The sequence below is a fragment of the Heloderma suspectum genome, chromosome 2 (assembly GCF_057233095.1).
Source record: "Heloderma suspectum isolate Gila_16-S chromosome 2, 16-S_ref, whole genome shotgun sequence".
Classification (NCBI taxonomy): domain Eukaryota; kingdom Metazoa; phylum Chordata; class Lepidosauria; order Squamata; family Helodermatidae; genus Heloderma; species Heloderma suspectum.
The window spans coordinates 351,945,006-351,963,424 of NC_139459.1; positions in this window are offsets into that span (position 1 = coordinate 351,945,006).

The window sequence follows — 18,419 nt, forward strand, 5'->3', positions numbered from 1 at the left end:
TGTGCTCCACAGAAGCTCCGCGGAGCAGCCGGCCAGGCCCAGCCAGGCCAGAGTCGTCTGCAGCTGGATTTCTGACTGCCGAGGGCTCTGGGGGAAAAAAAAAAAATCGCGTACGCAAATGGCGGGGGCTACAGCCGCCACCATTTGCGTTCCTTATATTTACGTAGACTATGATGGCGAAAATAAAGGGGAACACAAATAGCGTAACGGGCGCTATTTGAGTCCCTTTTTGATTCACTGTTTTAGCCTACATAAATATTTACGAAGGCTAAAATGGGGAATCAAAAAGGGATGCAAACAGCACCTGCTACGCTATTTGCATTCCCCTTTATTTTCACCATCATAGTCTATGTAAATATTTACGTAGACTAAGACGGCCAAAAATAAGGAATGCAAATGGCGGTGGCCATTCCAGAATCTGAGGCTCTTGCCCTATGTCACCCTGGGCTACAACATCTATGAGAACTATTTCAAAGCAAGAATGACTTATGAGGCCATGGTTGACGTAGTATCTTTTGGGCATCCGAATATTCCAAACTACAGCTGTGGAAGACAGAATAACCTGTTAGCAGTCCTTGAAGGGGCTGACTCTGAAATCTCCAACAAGATTTCTACCATGCTGGACATCTACAAAATGCCACAGGTATATGAATGGGGGTGAGGGATGTAGGCTGAATCTACTTCCACTTTGCTGTCTTCCCAGAGAAGAACAGGAGGTGTTACTGGCCTGGGCATCACCATGTATTGTAAGGCTGGAGACAGACAATTTTATCAAAATAATTGAATGCAATGTGAGAGAGGTTCTACCATCTTTAGAATGCACCCTAATTCATTCCCTCCCCCTCCCTCATTTCTGCACATGGGATTTTGAGACTGCATGAATGGTGCAGTGAGTTCTCTGTTTTAGATACTGGGTTGAATCCAAACTAAGGGTGCTTCCAGATGGAGGCCTCCTAGCAGAAACACACCAAAGGCATTGTGCAGTGATTCAGACTGATTTTTCCTTAACCACTATTTTTCTAGTAACAAAAAACCCCAGAAGGAGGGGTTGGGAGGCATGGGAGTGGTTACAGAGTGAAGACAACATCATCTGGACCTCCCATATAAATCCCCGTAAGGAAGGAAGATAAGTCAAACACGCATTATTCCATTGCAATCAATGGCATTTTACTCACAGCTTCCTTACTACATTGATTGCAATGGCACTTTAATTAAATAAATTTCGGCTCAATGTAACTTTGTATTTTTAGGATTACTGGAAACTATCCAGGAAGTTGTCATACTGAAGTGTGGGGTATACATAGTTTAATTATATACATAAAAGCATACAGGGAATGAGTGCAAACTCCATTACCATAACAACCTCCATGAACTTCCATCCAACAGTGTCTCTGCAATATATATTGAATCTGTCTTGTATTTAAATTTCCTTTGGACAGGTTCCTTTTTGTAAGGACAAAGATTCCCCTGGCATCCAAAAACAACCTCACAGATTTATTAAGGGTATTTGCTTTTGTGGACAAACATCCACTTTTTTTTTTTTTTTTGGAATTCTTTTTAGTGAATACACCCAATGTCAAATCCCCCTGCCTCCCATCCCATCCTAGAACAAGGAATTACTCATGATCAGAGCTGGGGACATATGGGGAACCAATGTACAGCAGAGATGTGCACTGACCCCCATTCAGCACACCGGAACTGGCCCCTTTCTTTGAGTCGTTACCAAATCTGAGTAAAGGTTCGGATATCTGAGGCTTCGTGCTCCCATTAACTATCATGGGTGGCATCTGTAGGCATAAAAGCCCCTTTGGAGGAGTATCTACCTGCCAGATATCAGAAAAAATGGGTGCAGGATTTTTTTGTACTTGAAACATGGCACAGTAGAGTTTTGAGTAGGGCATAATTAAGCCATGGAATTCACTACCACAGGAGGTAGTGATGGCCACCAGTTTGGATGGCTTTAAAGGGTTAGACAAATTCCTTGAGGAGAAGGCTATCAATGGCTACTAGTCCTGATGGCTTTGTGCTACCTCCAGCACCAAAGGTACTGATCCTATGTACATCAGTTGCTGGGAAACATGGGCAGGAGGGTGCTGTTGCACTTGTGTCCTGCTTGTGGGTTCCTGGTTGACAGCTGCTTGGCCACTATGTGACCAGAATGCTGGGCTACATGGGCCTTGGTCTGATCCAGCAGGGCTCTGCTTCTGTTCTTATTCACCGGCCCCCAGCTTTCTCTGTGCACTGACCCTGATTCAGCACTTTGGAAACTCGCCCATTCTGCTTGGATTGATTTAGAGCCAGTTTGCTTTGAGTCATCACCAAACCCAAGTTGAGGTTTGGAGTCTGAGGTTTCATGCTCAAATTGGCTATCATGGATGATATTTTTATGCATAATAACCCATAGATTTGAAAAAACTCAATCTGATATTTGCCATTTTATTTCCGATTATTTTTCTCTAATTATGACCAACATAGAAACCTCCCTGCACACCATAGCAGCTGCACACAGGGTCATTTATTTCTTTATTACATTTATATACTGCCCACAACCAAACTTTCTGGGCACTTCACGAAACTTAAAAACTTTCATTGGGCTTTTCACCACAACCCCACTGTCTGTTGCTTTGTCAACCAGTGTTAGCTCAGATTCTAGCAGCATATGTGTGTGGTGTTCCAACCATATGTGTGTTTCCCTAAGCATCACCAATTCTCTTTGCTCGCTTTATGTGATGTGGGCTCAGAGTTCCCCTCTGCCTTTTTCCATTTCATGGCCAAGTTAGTTTTCTCTGAGCCAGATCAGTTTACCATCTGTGAAATGGGAAGGGATGGCAGAATCCGCACTTCTCAGACTTGCTGAAATTCTCCCAAATCCACTTCAAAGCTTGTTTTCTTTTGGACCTGTCTTTCAGGTCGTTCAAATCGGGAGAGTGTGTATTTATGCATATCTTTCAGGGTGTGGACTTCCCCCCCATTGACTGAAGTGTGAAAGAGCAAGTGATTATTGAAGACCCCCAATTTCTTCCCCTATTTACTAGGTCAGCTATGGTTTTGTCAGTCAAGTTCCCAAGGACAGACACAAGTTCCCATTTTTGTACCGGATGATCCCCAAGCCAGAACCTCCATACCTGGGGATTGTCAAACTGCTCCTGTTGCAGAACCCAGAGCCAGAGAGACCACGGAGTGAAGGAAAAAGAGATTATTTAACGCGCGGGCTTAAGGCTGGAATCATTTCTAAAGAGCCAGAAGCCCCGATTTACATTAGCACATTGGTTTTATAGACATTGTGACACATATGAAACGGCTCCTCCTCCCCCTCCCGCATGGGGTCGCAATCCTCAACATTTCTTCTTTTAGCACTATTGTTTATAATACAAGAACTGGGTTATAGGGTAGCCATGATAAGGAGAGAACAGAAGAGAACAGCAGAGAACAAGATATACAATTGTATGACCTTTGACAAGATAAGGAATTCTTGTGTCTCGTCAGCTTACAACAATATATTCAAGGGAGAAAGAGCTCAGCAAGGACATGAAGCATGAGACTGCATGAGGCTACTTAGTCTGACCCCCGATATGGCTGCTACATTCCCCCCTTAAATGCATAATTTCATTACAATTATAGCATTTTTGATAACCATACAAAGCTTTTTGTGACATACATATTACTTAGCCTCTTGTTGGGCTATTAGAGCGTAGAGGGCAGCAGTTTTATTACCTGAGACATAAAACAGATTGGTTAAACAGCGCATAAGACAAGGATCGCAGAGACATAACTACTTTTATGAACAACACTGGTAGAATTAGGATGAACAATGCTTTAAGCCAGCTAAGATCTGGAAGCGAAGGGGTCAACTAATTGAGCTAATTGTTTTGTCTTATTGTTTTGTTAGCTACTATATTGTGCAGCTTGTTGATCTGTTCATCTACAGCATTGCCATTATCAGTTAAGTTAAAACAACAGAGCTTTTGGTGTGTCTCACAACTTAAATGATGAAGAAGGAAGAGGTAATCTATACCAGCTCTATTTTCTAGAATTGCACCTCTTAGATCACGCAACTCTTTATTTAACAATGACAATGCTCGTGAGGTGGCATTTATGCTTTTGGCTAAGCTGCAAGCTAACCAGTTGTTCTTTAGACCATTAGCCAAGGCTAAACCTGGAACCCTAACTAGTGACATTGGTAAGGCCAGTTTTTCTGAGTCAGAATATAACTGCACATGACTATTACAATTTTTAGTTAGTTGGAGTGCTCGAGGCTGCCGTTGACGGATTTTCTCGGGCTACAGGGGAAGAATTGGCACCAGTTCAATTGGCGGCTGAGGCAACATGGGTGGTTATTAGACAAGTTGGCAGGAATGAATGACCAAGTGCAGGAACTACATGTCTAAAACCATCCATGAGGCAAAAGTATGTGGGCATCATTAAAAGATATGTTTTGAATTTTATTACAGTGGAAGGGGGCCAGGGATAGCTTTGTATTTTCTGGAAAAAATTTTGACAATTAAGCATTTGTGCACACGTAGCATTTGTTTCAGCAATGATGGGAGTGCATAGAGTGAACTCTGTAGGGGGTAGGATCTTTGCAACCACACCCCAATTAGCATTTTGGGAATAAGTTAAACTTACACCATAAACTCTTAACATGGTATCTTTTTGAATTTTCCCAGGATGTCTACAGACAGGTATTAAGCAAGAGCTAATAAGCCTGTTTGCAGGTATACCTCTTGGCAAACAAAAATGTTTTATTCTCGTGATGTTAGCCAGGTGAAGCCAGTAATTATCAGCAAATCACTGGGACAAACTTCTCCTTCCAGGGGCAGACCCCCCTTTTTGCACCTTATTAAGGAAACACAATGCAACACTACTAACACTACAACACGCATGTTTGATTTTCTTTGGGATCTGACCGTACGCTGGGCAGCTATTCACCTGGCAAGCTGCAGTAGGGTCTAGTCCCCTTCTTTAATTCTCCAGTTGCAGGTCTGACCGTACGCAGGGGGACAGTCTCCTGGTATGTCCACAGTAAGGTCTAGCCTGAGTCTTCTTACTGCTTTTTCAGAATGATTTTTAAAGGATTTCCAGGATTTCTGTTTACAGTCTACTCTCCCCCTCTTGCTCTCTTGACTCGTGTCCAATGTATCCAGGGTTTAACTCCAGCTGCTTTCATAGCTGCGGGGGTGGAAAGTATGACAGTTTTCAGTCCTCTCCATCTGGGAGTTAAAGGGTTATTTTTCCCTCTTTAACTCATACTTTAACTCTTAATTGGAAAGGATGAACTTCTGTGATGGGAATGGCTTATTTTCTAAGACAAAGCTACGCTGGGCTTGAAGAACTTTGTTCAGTGTTTGGACTTCTTGTTTAAGGCTAACGTTTGCTTGCTTTTGATGCTGCTCCAGTGTCAATTATGAAGTCAATGTCACGGCCCCTCACAGTCAATGTCACGGCCCCTCTCAAGCTGTCTCCCTCTTCGCCCATTCTGGCCCCTTTGGTTTTTTCTTCTGTGTATTTGATTTATTTTATTTGGGCATTCATGCTACTAATGTCCATCTTGTCCACACTGGGCACACTGGTTCTTTTTAAAGAATCTTCTGCCTCTGCCGGGTCTTCTTTTTTTTTTTTTTCGTTCACGTCTTCTTGGGCCTCTGGGTTGAGGGAGGTGTACTGGCGATAGGCATTTGAAAGACGCTCCAAGTACGCTCTGGGGCCTCGGTGGCACCTTGCAGCACTTTAGACACTTTGGTCATATTAACTGACTTCTTCATACCTGCTTTCATGGCTTTTTACAGCAGGGTTTGATACTGGGTGAGGCGCTCTAGCCCCACTAGTGTTTTGGGATTCCAGCGAGGGGGGGATTTACTTACAAGGAGACTTTATTGGGTAACTTACAGCACACAGGCGTACTTAATGGCTGGATCAGACAGCTTCTCTGAACCACGAGCTATTGGGCTAAATGGGTTTTTATACTATACGTGTTACCCATGAGGCAGCACAACACTAGCAAGCATTTTCAGCATAGGCTAGAAGTGTTTGGTTCTCAGGCACAGCTTCCTGTAAACAACTTCACTTCCCAAGGTGCTTGATAACACTTTTATTTATTAGTATGGGAAGACAATTTTTTTTCTCTTTCTTTTGTTTTTTTTTTCTTTGCTGATCTGCCTGTATTGCAGATCATGTTTCAAACTTTTTACCTAAAACTTTCTGCTCCATGCACCAGCCTTGTCTCTTTATTTGTCTTTTTCAAGTTAAACTCACTTACTTAAACCTTTCTGCCTTACACTAGTCCCAATGATACACATTTGGGATAGGCTCTTCTTCTCTTTCTAGTTACATTTTCTTTATCTTAAAGAACTATTACATTATTGTGGCTACTTTACCCCAGGTAATAAGCTCCAGGCACAATCAGCTGCTTTTAATTTACCCTGGGGGCAACTATGGCCACGCTTCTTTTCTACAAATGTTTTTTCTTTGCCTCTTGCCTTTTCTTTCTTTTTTTTTTCTCTCTTCTCTATCTGTCTTCTACTTTTTCTATTCCTTCTTTTCTACTTGCTTTTGTCTTTTCTCTACTTGACTTTGTCTTTTCTCCTTGTCATCCATTGGGAACCACACTTAGTATTATTTGGAGTTGCAACTAACACTAATTTGCAAATATCACATATATTTTATGATATCTAAGAAATCATAAAATATACACAACAAACTTTTTCTGCAATTTAACACAATGAATGGAAAACACTTTTTGCATGGTAAGGCATGATGGAGCAGATCCAGCAATTATACTGCTCTTCTGGCTGAAAGCTCAGGGCTCATCAAAATCAAAGGACGGGCATACCCACACACGCAAAGAGTTCTAGGTCACCATTTTTGCATCGGCAACTCTATGCTGCATGAGTTCTGGCAGAAGGAAATCTAAAAGTCACAGATCAAACTCAGCCTGCTGTACACTGAGCTGACTACAAACACAAACACATGGTCTACAGCGATGAGAGTTCAAGTTTATCAAAAGCTTCACAGCACTGTCCATGGCAAGTCTTTGAAAATTTAAAATTTTAGTTCATGTGCAGAGTGTCTCTAAAAAGCCCAGACATTGATGGAGGCAAACAGAGAAGGCTCTGGGCAATGAAGATGCGATGTTTCCAGCAAAGGCTCTCCACTTTTGCATCAGTGTAAAAAGGGGAAGTGTGGCCCTACACCCCTTCTGACAGACAAGGGCCTTTAACTTTTTAGCAAGGCCTCTGTCTAAACAGAGCGGCACAGCTCAGCTCTCTAGCCGTGACACTTTAACTTGGGCAACTCCTCTGTAAATTTTATTCTACCTCTGTCAGGTTCTCACAGACATTTTAAAAACTTACTCTTTTTTTTCTTTTAACCTGGTACATGAAAGCACTGAAACACTTGAGTGCTGAAACTCAGGACGCTGGGGGGTGATGGGCATCGCCTTATACTTGCATTTTTCAGGCAGCCATTAATCTTCGGGGAGGCGGTGGGGTGATTTGCAGGACTTCAAAGGCAAGCTTCTCAGTTTGTTTGTATTTGTAAATCCCAAGCTCAAAACAGGACACGATGAGGTACAGGGCAGCCAAATTCTTGCTTTGGCACGGGCAACAAATAACTTGGGTCAGCTTTCTTCGCTGGGGTCTCAAACAGGAAAACAGTCTTAATTTAAAGTTGTAACATCACTGACAGCGTCAGCCAGCCAGCTACACAGATCTCATTGTTTTTTAAGACAGTTGCTCCAGTATCTTCTTTTCTTCTCAATCAGGTTGGGTCTTCTAGCTTACACAGTTTATTGCAGCTTTCAGGAGCATGGTAGTAGCGTGATTTTGGCTTGGCCAGGAACATGCTGTCTGGTTTCTCGGTCTCTTTAGCACACACACTTTGGCAGTGTAACACTGGACACTCAAATCAGTGAGATTTCTTCATTGCAGGGAATCCCACGGCAAAAGCTTAATGGTTACGCTGTTCAGAAATCATATAGCCGATGGTCAGTAGCTACAGGCTCTATGCAATTTTAACACAGTTCAAAGCTAAACACAGTTACCATGACAGAGATCTTCAACGTGGTCTTTCCGCTTCATTCTGCTTTGGGACTGTCTTATGGCACACTTTTCACTCGAAGAGGGGTCTAGCCTGGGCTCTGGGGGCTGATTCTTCACCTTTATTTTCTATTTTGCCTTCACCTTCTGGGTCTTCATTTTCAGTTTCCATTTCTTAGGGATTTCATCTCAATTAGGCGAGGTGATGATGTTGCACAACTCAGAACGTTGTGGGCATTTTTCCTGCCCCCCCTCTCTCGGCGCGCTAGGCTAACAGCTACTTCTTCGGCCTTACACTCTCATGCTCCCACGCTTTGTTAAAAGCCAGACTGTCCTGCAACATTTTTCTAATTAACAGCCTCAGATTTTGTTTTTTTTCCTCTCAGCTCGACCTTGAGCTTTTTGCTGTTTTCTCTCTCTATTCTGAATCTTTTTTAAAAAACCTTTTTCCTTCTTTGTTTGACATACATCTCAAGGGGGTGCAAGGTTTGCTTCCCCCACCACCCATAGCCTCCCTCCTAAATTGAAGACAGACACAATTAGGGAATGGGAATTGGTCAGTGAGTAAGGGGTCTCACTGGCCGACACAAGAGGATTTTTCACACCACGCACTTTGCTACTGGCCTGGGCACCCGGACGGTCAACGGTATGCGTCAGAAACCGCAGTAGCCACTCACACAATCATCAGTCTCTCCACTGCATCCATATGTCCCTGCCACCCACATTTCCCACTTTTTACCAGAGCGGAAAACGGCTTCCCCAGCTTCCTCAGCTTCCTACTGAGTACTGGCGTGCTAGGTACTGGAGCCCACTCGAGGGTGTGATCAGGCCCCCCTTCTACCCGCAAGGAGTAGGTTCTTTTGTATACGTATACCACCAACACTGACCTTCTTCATAAGGCGGGGCCCTCTTTTTTTCTGCCCAGTGGCCTTTCTCCCTAAAGGTGGGGTCCTCTTTTTCCCATTAACTTGCCTTTCTCCTGAAGGCTTCTAATGTGGGTTTCAACTCAATTGCAGCTGCGATACAGGCAGGGCTCAAGTTCCTTCCTCCACTTCCCAAGGTTCTCTTGCTGCTCGCTGCCGTTTGGGCGATCCCGGTGCAGGCTTTCTCCCATTCACTCGAGAAAAAGGTCGGTGGCGCCAAGAAAGGGAGGCATGCGCCGAGCTCGTCTTCCCGGTGTGGCGATCAAGAGCAGGCAACTGCCACCTGTCTGGCTCAGAGCCTGCCACATCCGAGTCACGGCACCATTTATGTTGCAGAACCCAGAGTCAGAGAGACCACGGAGTGAAGGAAAAAGAGATTATTTAACGCGCGGGCTTAAGGCTGGAATCATTTCCAAAGAGCCAGAAGCCCCGATTTACATTAGCACATTGGTTTTATAGACATTGTGACACATATGAAACGGCTCCTCCTCCCCCTCCCGCATGAGGTTGCAATCCTCAACATTTCTTCTCTTAGCACTATTGTTTATAATACAAGAACTGGGTTATAGGGTAGCCATGATAAGGAGAGAACAGAAGAGAACAGCAGAGAACAAGATATACAATTGTATGACCTTTGACAAGATAAGGAATTCTTGTGTCTCGTCAGCTTACAACAATATATTCAAGGGAGAAAGAGCTCAGCAAGGACATGAAGCATGAGACTGCATGAGGCTACTTAGTCTGACCCCCGATATGGCTGCTACACTCCTGAATTTCAGATGGACGTGGATCGGTCTGCTGGCTCCAGGTAATGACAATGGAGAAAAGTTCATAGGCAGCTTCACACCTGCGGTCATCACAAATGGAATTTGTGTTGCCTTCTCAGGAAGCATTCAAGAGCTGAATCTGAGAAGGCTTTTCGACATAATTTCATGTCTTATAAAAACTCAGGTCAATGTAATTGTTTGTCCAGTGGACTCTCTAATCATATATGCTGTAGTATCAATAATGCAGGAAGTTGCGAAGACCAAAAAAGGGACTGCGGGGAAAGTTTGGATTGCAACAGCTCGGCAAGAACTCACTAGGGATGGAGGAGAATTTCTCCCCGAAACTTCGGGGGGCCGAGCGCCAACGTGTTTGGCCCCCCGAACAAGTTTCGGGGAGAAATCCTCCGAACCCCCCCCGCACCCCCCCGGGGATGGGACTTACCTTCACTGAATGTCCCTCCCGGCGGCGGTTCCGGCTGGCAGTTCGGTGGGTGTTCGAGCGGGGCGGGAGCGGCAGCCGGTCTTTCGACCGGCTGCCACCGCCGCCATTCCAATGAAAGAAAACAAAACAAAACACCCCCATGATAGGCTATGTGACGATTAACATAGACTATCACGGCTAGCTCTGCAAAGTCAGCCATGATAGGCTACGTTAATCGTCACGTAGCCTATCACGGGTGACTTAAAAAAAAAAAAAGCGCGTACGGATAATGGCGGCCCCCATAGGGAGCTGCCATTCCCGTTCCTTATTTGGTCGCTGTAGTCTACGTAAACATTTACATAGACTACAGCGACCAAATAAGGAACGCGAATGGCGGCTCCCTATGGGGGCCGCCATTAGCGTACGTGCTTTTTTTTTTTTTTAAGTCACCCGTGATAGGCTACGTGACGATTAACGTAGCCTATCATGGCTGACTTTGCAGATCTAGCCGTGATAGGCTACATTAATCGTCACGTAGCCTATCACGGGGGCGTTTGTTTTTTGTTTTTTAAACTTCCGAGTTCGCGGCCGGGCGAGGCGGGAAGCCTCCTCCCCGGCCTGAGTTTCGGCTGGGGCAAGGCGGGAAGCCTCCCCCCGGCCTGAATTTCGGCCGTGCGAGGCAGGAAGCCTCCCTCCCAGGCCTGAACTTCGTGGGGGGAGCAGCGAAGCGCCTCCCCCCACCGCGAACAACCTTCGACAAAAGGTAAGTCACTTTTGTCCACCCCTAGAACTCACCGTCAGCTGGATGTACAAAATGGTTGATCTCCCGCAAACCCATGTTGCTTTGTCCTTCTCGATCAAGAAAGGCAGAAGGACACCATATGGCAATTTTGAATCATTTGCTCTTGCTTTTGGGCATTTTGAGGAGACAGCATTTCATTGTTTATATTCCAGTCATGTACTGTCTGTGAAAGTCTGGAAAAGATGCAGAGAAAAAGAGAACTGGGAGAACCTGTCCCAGGAGATGACTGAAAGAATCCTGTCTCAAGACAGCTACAGTATTTACACTTCCATCCAGGCTGTGGAACAGGCCTTACATGCTGCATACTCATCCAGATCGAATGGAATGCGGGTGGTGGGTGGAGAGAAGCAGGCACTTCAGAGGGCACAGTCATGGCAGGTATTCCTCCTTCTCCTTCACACATTTCATGTACTGATTACATTTATACCCCACCTTTCCTCCAAGGAGCTCAAGGTAGCACATATATTCTCTTCCCCATTTTTGTTCTCTGAAATGTCCTGTAAGTTAGGGGAAGCTGAGAGTTGGTGGCTGGCCAAAGCAATCTTGTGATTTGGGGATTTGAAACCATGTGGGGGCAGCGAGGTAATAGTAGAGTTACAGTGGTCGATGAGGTGGTTCAGTCAGAATTCCTTCATGTTTTGAGTGTTTGTTCTTTTGAAAGGTGTCCAGAACCAAACGAGGATTCTGTGGGTTTATCAACAAGGCAGCTACTCAGTAATCTGCCACCCAGAGGTAGCAGGGGTGGTCTCAGTTTGTGATATTGGGATCTCCTGCAGAGCCTGCCCTGTTGGGAATTCCTTAGGTCTTCATGGCTGTATCACATGATATCACTCTGTTGATCAGGGCATGGACGTAAAGAACATTGTCTATTTGTCAAGGAGAGATCACTACCTGGATGGATTTGGGGACTTGCAAGAACTGTGCCACTTTACCTTCATTCACATAGCCACAAAGAAAGATCTACCCACATTTGCTTGGATAGATGTGAATTGAACTGTGAATAGGACTCTCCTAGCTTCTGGGAATTATGCATACAGGCTAAGATACCATATTCCTGCCATAATACCAGAACAGGGCTCAGTTGCTGGCAGAATCAGTGTAGAGTAAAGTTGCGAATGGGCAGACCAAAGATGTACCACAGACTTTCCAGAAATTCCTAAATGTGTGTTTTTTCTATGTCATTCTAGCTACACCCTGTCCTGAGAAAATTCCATCTTTGCAATGCTTCCATGGATGGAGCTTATATGGATGAGAACGGGGAACTGGCATCTGACTTTTATATTGTGAACTGGGTGGTTTTTCCCAACATGTCCACTGCTAGAGTGGAAGTTGGGAGTATAGAGAGACAGACCTCCTAAGAGATCAAGTTCACCATTGATCAGAATGCTATTGTGTGGCCCAAAAGGTTTAACCAGGTAGGAGAAACAACTCTTTTCACTAGATGCCATTTATTTATTCATTGCATTTCTATAAGTTCTCAGGCAATCCTATATATTTCTAATGCAAAATATATCCTTCTAACCCTACTATTCTATGATTCTATGATCCCATTGAGTTCAATAAGGCTGGCCCATTAAATTCAGTTGGGCTTACTTCCAGGTCAGTCGGCGTAGGATTGCAACTTTAACATCTATTGATTTATAAGTTATTTTACATAACACTTTAGGAATATGATTCCCAATCCATTAATTTATATGAAAATAACATAGTGAGTATGAGTAAAAAACATTTAGCATCATTTTAAGGATCCGTTGAAGGACTGCTGTGAAATTTCCTGGGCCAATGTTACCCTATCTTGTTTACAAGGCATATTTGAAATGTTGCAAATTCTTGTGGGGGCTGTCACAAAATGGCTTCCATGAGGGGGTGTGCCCATTCACTTAATGGCTGTTCTCGTGGGCATGGCCATCATAAATTACCCTTTTCACAGAAGGCAGCAGAGCCGGCAGGGAAGCAGGGGAATGTAGGGAAAGATCCCCCTGCCTCCCATCATGTGTGCCATTGTATGGCTATGTCTGGGTCCCCTGTGCATTTGCCAGCCCCGAATTTGCTTTGAGGCATGGGTGTGCTGTGTGAAAGGGGTGGCTGTGTCTCTGTATCAGTCTGTGTGAATGAGAAGGAGAGAGATGTCTGTATATATTGATATAAATGTGTTAAAATGTCTGTGTTTGCATCATGTTGGATTTCTTTTCTTTTCTTTTTTTAACCCTTTATTTGGTGTCTTTTACACTTTTTTTACATATACCACCAAATCCTTTATTATTATACAACCCCATCACCCCACATGCTCAGCTTTGCAGGTGTGCTTTCCCATACTTAGTCCTAAATAATCCAGTCCTCCTTACTTGTGTGTAGACAACTATAAAATGGATTTATGTGCTGTGCAGCTTCTCACTGTTACTTATGAATAGGTTTGAATAGGGGTCCTTCTGCATCTGACGAAGTGAACAGTGCCTACGAAACATAGGCCAAAGTGAATTTGTTAGTCTTGAACATGGCAGATGAAACTTTGAGGTGATAAAAAAGGTGGAATTCGGACACTCTCACAATTTGTTGCTGGCTCTGTGTTGCTCTCAGGATAACATCATCCATTATCTTTTGTTGCTGGCCCCCACTGTTCTCCACTCATGATCTTGAAGTCACTTGATTACTGTGTAATGTGACTTGCTTTTAGTTACAACATGCAAAGGGGTGTATTGGGATGCTTTAAGGGCACAATCCTATGCAGGTTGAAATGGAAAAAAAGGTCCTACAAGTCCCAGGATGCTTGGGCCAACCATGTTGGCTATGGGATGCTGAGAGGTGAAGGACTTCTTTCTTTTTTAACACACATTGGATTGTACCCTGAATTGTTCCTTTCAAGAACAAGATTGCAGACAACCTCCCCCTTTGATCCATCAACAAAAAAACAGCCATTAAAAAACAGCTAGGGGTCACTTACTAAAAGTTCCCAGTTATTAGGGATGGCGGAGAATTTCTCCCTGAAACTTCGGGGGGCCGAGTGCCAACGTGTTCGGCCCCCCAAACAAGTTTCGGGGAGAAATTCTCCGCCCCCCCTGCCCCCCGCACCCCCCCGGGACGGGACTTACCTTTGCCGAATGTCCCTCCTGGCGGCGGATCCGGCCGGCGGTTCGGCGGGTCTTCCTCCGGGGCGGTAGCGGCAGCCAGGCTTTTGACCGGCTGCTGCCGCCGCCATTCCAATAAAAGAAAAAAAAAACAACGCCCCCATGATAGGCTACGTGACGATTTACGTAGCCTATCACAGCTAGATTTGCAAAGTCAGCCGTGATAGGCTATGTAAATCGTCACGTAGCCTATCACGGGTGACTTAAAAAAAAAAAAGCGCGTACGGATAATGGCGGCCCCCATAGGGAGCCGCCATTCCCGTTCCTTATTTGGTCACTGTAGTCTACGTAAATCTTTACGTAGACTACAGCGACCAAAGAAGGAACGCGAATGGCGGCTCCCTATGGGGGCCGCCATTTGCATACGCGCTTTTTTTTTTTAAAGTCACCCGTGATAGGCTATGTGACGATTAACGTAGCCTATCACGGCTGACTTTGCAGATCTAGCCATGATAGGCTACGTTAATCGTCACGTAGCCTATCACGGGGGCGTTTAAAAAAACAAAAAAAAAAACTTTTGACTTCGCGGCCGGGCGAGGCGCCTCCTCCCCGGCCTGAATTTCAGCCGGGCGAGGCGGGAAGCCTCCCCCCCGGCCTGAATTTCGGCCGTGCGAGGCAGGAAGCCTCCCCCCCCGGCCTGAACTTCATGGGGGGAGCAGCAAAGCGCCTCCCCCCCACCGCGAAAAGCTTCGAGGACAGGTAAGTGAGTTTCGTCCACCCCTACCAGTTATACAAATATATAGAACTAATTTCTACATAAAAAAACCCTTTCAAACTAAGACATTTTCCGGGATTCTCCTTCTCTTCAGGGATAGACCATGACTTTTTCTAGATGTACAGAAAGTTGTCGGCCTGGATATGCCAAGTTGATTAAGGAAGGAGAGCCCCTCTGTTGCTATGCTTGTGTCCCATGTTCAGAAGGAACAATCTCCACTCAGGAAGGTGAGTGACTCTAGAGCCAAGTACTGCTCCTTCGGAATAGGGCACACACACACTAAGATGTTCTGGCAAGGGTTATTTTAAAATGGGTCCCTTTCTGGATTCATATTCTGATATAAATATATCATGTTTTCATTTTCAGTTTGTATGATTTTCACTTCTGAGGAAGCCTTTTGCGAAACAGGAGTATAGTCGGTTTCCTGTAAAAATTGGAGGCCACAACTTCCACGGCATAGTTCTTCCAGATGCAATTAATTAGTGTTTGTCCTTGTAGCATTTAGCCAGGTTCATCTACATCTTGCAATTCAGTTCTTTGTATCATGCTATTATTTTTGTGTTCCTTTTTGCATACACACTGTTTTTTGTCATGTTATATCACAATCTTATATAATTTATATTTCTGTCTTCCAGTTGTGTGCACTTTAACATCCTTGGGTTTTGTTTTGGTTCACATCAATGGACCATCTAGTCCAGCATCCTGTTCCCAAAGCATCCAGCTAGGTGCCTCTGAGAAGCCTATGACTGGGACATGAAGACAATAGCCCTCTCCTGTTTTTAGTATCATCTCTCCTATCCTTGTTTCCTCTTCCTCTCATACCATCTATGCTTTTAGCCACTAACATTTCTTTAGAGCAGGGCTGAGCAGAAGGTAGATCTCAAAATCTTCAGGACTTCAACTTCCAGAAGTTCCTGATAGTATTGCCAATGTAGAGGAAGCAGGGATTTCAATTCCAAAACATCATGTAATCTAATTTATGTCCACCCATGTTTTAGAGGATGCAATAAACCACGGACTAAGAGTGATGGAAAATAGGTTGTAGCTGCTTTCCATAACCTTGTTCCCCTCAGAGGTTTTGGAGGTCAAATGCCATCAGCCTGAAGCATGATGCCAGTGGTCAGCAATGCTGGGAACTGGTCCAAAACATTTTCCGGACAGACAACCATTTGGATAAGGCTGGATTATCCTGATGCTGCAGCTGGTCCATTGAAACAAGTGTCCAGATGACCAACATCCAAACAAGGACCGAGATCAATGTGTTCCTAAGCTGATCAACTTCCTCTCCTACAAAGGAACATTGGGGATCATCCTCACTTTCTTTTCCCTTTTCTTATCCCTCACACTGGTCTTCTCTTAGGAATCTTCATTAAATATTGAGAAACTCCAGTGGTCAAAGCCAACAACTGAGCCCTCACCTACATGCTCCTCATCTCCCTCCTGCTTTTCTTCTTGTCCTCCTTCCTATTCATTGGTCGGCCCAAAAAGATGACCTGCCTTTTTCGACAAACTGCCTTTAGCGTCATCTTCTCAGTTGCTGTCTCTTGTTTGTTGGCCAAAACTATCATGGTGGTGGTGGCGTTTCTAGCCACAAAGCCAGGAAATAGGATGAGGAAATGGCTGGGGAAGAGTTTGGCAAACTCCATTGTAATTTCTTCCTCTAATGTTGAAGTTGTTATCTGCATTATCTGGCTGGGAATCTCACCTCCATTTCTGGACTTTGACATACATTCTCAAGCTGGGAAGATCATTCTGCAATGCAATGAAGGGTCTGTCATAATGTTTTATATCACACTTGGCTACATGGGCTTCCTGGCTGCCATTTGTTTCACGGTGGCTTTCCTAGCCAGGAAGCTGCCTGGGGCTTTCAACGAAGCCAAGTTGATCACCTTCAGCATGCTGGTGTTTTGGGTGTCTTTTGTGCCAGCCTACCTGAGCACCAAAGGGAAATACATGGTGGCTGTGCAGGTCTTCTCTACTTTGGCCTCCAGTTCAGGGTTACTGGGTTGCATCTTCATCCCCAAATGCTACATTGTTGTATTGAGGCCGGATCTAAATAAAAAAGAGCATCTACTGGTGAAAGCAAAAGAGTGTATATGATTGAAATACACTTATTTTGTACAGCATGGTGGGAATAAAAAAACAATGTATCTGCCTTGGGAGTGAACTTCATTTGTAAGCTATTCTAACCAATCTCTCTTACTTTCTTACTTTCTGGCTTACTTTCTTGCTTGTGGGTTCCTGGTTGATACCTGGTTGGCCACTGTGTGAACACAATGCTGGACTAGATGGATCCTTCGTCTGATCCAGCATGGCTCTTCTTACATTCTTACGTTCTGACTCCCTGAACAGATGAAGCTGATGTTCCAGCAGGCCTCATCCCAGCAGATGGAGGCCTTGAAGCAGCAGCACCAGCAGCACCTAAAGGCTTTTCACGACCTGAACGAGGACCTCAAGGCCAGTTTGGAAATGCAGCTAAAGCAGAGGCTGGAGGCTTCACAATGGGAGAGCAGACACTTCATGGATCATCTGATGGTTTGAGGCCTATAGAGGCAAGGAAAAGAGAAAGGTCAGGCCTAGAGACCTGGTATTTTTGTTGGGAGGGGGTATTGCTGAGAGGAGCAGTTTCATTTCCCTGGTTAAGTTTCATTTCTCCAGGCTTGAAGCAGTACCTTCAGTTTAGAAGGAGGAGGGTAAAGAAAGAGAGTGAGAGAGCCAGTAAGAGCAGGGTCAGGGAGACAAGAGCCTGAAGAGGGAGCAGGAAGAAGCGGCCTGGAAAACTCTATGTGCAGCTAGGGTATAGGAACTTGCATTTGGCAACTTTTATTTCCCTTAATGCCTTTTGTATCACTCAGTTCTATTGTGTCAATACCTTTAGTTGTGAGTTTCTTGCTTTAATCTACCAGGAAACATGGTTAAACCCTGTGTCTAGAGCATCAATCACCACACACTGACAGTCTAAACCCCACATTATTGAAAAGGGGAAGTTAAAAGAAGGAAGGTGGGACTCTTCAGGAGGCAAGAGATCTTTTAGGAGTTGGTCTGGGTCATAAGGGGAACCCTGACAGACTATGACCAAGAAGGAGTTCAGATGGAAGAAAAAAGCCCAGATACAGGGTTCCCAAGCTGGGCTGGCAAAGACAATTGAGGGGGTGGATTTTGGACTGACTGTCTTGGGCTCCATGACATTTGAATCAGTAGCTGGGAAGTGAGAGCCTTTGGTGAACTTGGAACCAGCCAACTGGGAGTGAAATGAAAGTTGCACAAAGAGTTACAAGGATGGGAGGGGAGCCTGCAGGAGGTGACGCAAGAGAGGCAGCTGCCATGGGAGCGAGTGGCTGGGCAGGCCAGGAATGAGCCACCGTGAGTAAGAAGCTCCCGCCCTGGACCCTGGTACACCGCAGGCTCCCTCTTCGCCCCTTCTGCTATGGCATTCAGGCCTCCCTGGCTGGCTGAAAGGTTTCACCCTATGGTCACGCCAAGCCCGCCTGACCACTGGGGGTTATGGGATCTGCAGTCCAACACAATGGAGGGCACCAGGTTGGGACTTTTCAGCCCCATTAACCGACTCCTGACCAGACCCCTCCACTGATAGTGCTATTTATCCCAAACAGATATCTTGATTCCGGCTCT